The sequence below is a fragment of the Passer montanus genome, unplaced genomic scaffold (assembly GCF_014805655.1).
Source record: "Passer montanus isolate IOZ18808 unplaced genomic scaffold, ASM1480565v1 scaffold620, whole genome shotgun sequence".
Taxonomy (NCBI): domain Eukaryota; kingdom Metazoa; phylum Chordata; class Aves; order Passeriformes; family Passeridae; genus Passer; species Passer montanus.
In genome coordinates, this window is record NW_024371261.1 from 10,856 (window position 1) to 11,516 (window position 661).

Consider the following 661-nt stretch of genomic DNA (forward strand, 5'->3'; position numbering starts at 1 on the left):
CCCCCGGCCCCGCCGTACGTCGGGGAGGCGGCGAGGCTCCGCCCCTCATTGGGCGAGCGCGCTGTCAATCACGGGCAGGCCACGCCCACACCGCCGGCTGGGGGCGGGAACCCGGGGCTTGGATTGACAGAGTGCCCCCGGCCCCGCCGTACGTCGGGGAGGCGGCGAGGCTCCGCCCCTCATTGGGCGAGCGCGCTGTCAATCACGGGCAGGCCACGCCCACACCGCCGGCTGGGGGCGGGAACCCGGGGCTTGGATTGACAGAGTGCCCCCGGCCCCGCCGTACGTCGGGGAGGCGGCGAGGCTCCGCCCCTCATTGGGCGAGCGCGCTGTCAATCACGGGCAGGCCACGCCCACACCGCCGGCTGGGGGCGGGAACCCGGGGCTTGGATTGACAGAGTGGGCAGCCAATGGGAGAGAGGAATTCGGCAAATAGGCGGGGCAAGGGAGGGAGAGCACGCCCCCACGCGGGCTGGCGGTGATTGACAGCGCCGAAAGCCAATAGGAGCGCGAAAAGCATGAGGAGGCGGGGCTTGAGGGAGAGGCTCAAAAATTGGGGTTTTTTACCAGGAAAATCGGTGAAAATTGGGTTTTGTCCGTGAAATATTGGTGACAATTGGTTTTTTTTTCAGGAAAATCAATAATTTTTTTTCAGGAAAAC

At 65.2% G+C, this 661-nt stretch overlaps 1 protein-coding gene across 1 annotated transcript in view; it reads right to left on the bottom strand.

Annotated features, from left to right (window-relative positions):
• The window catches only part of LOC120511150 (zinc finger and SCAN domain-containing protein 26-like), a gene marked incomplete at its 3' end in the record, with an annotated part of 8,872 nt that extends 8,570 nt beyond the window's left edge, over positions 1–302 (bottom strand). Inside the window, exon 1 of the mRNA XM_039727838.1 lies at positions 287–302. The remainder of the gene's footprint in view (positions 1–286) is intronic.
• Between the last annotated feature and the right edge of the window lie 359 nt (positions 303–661).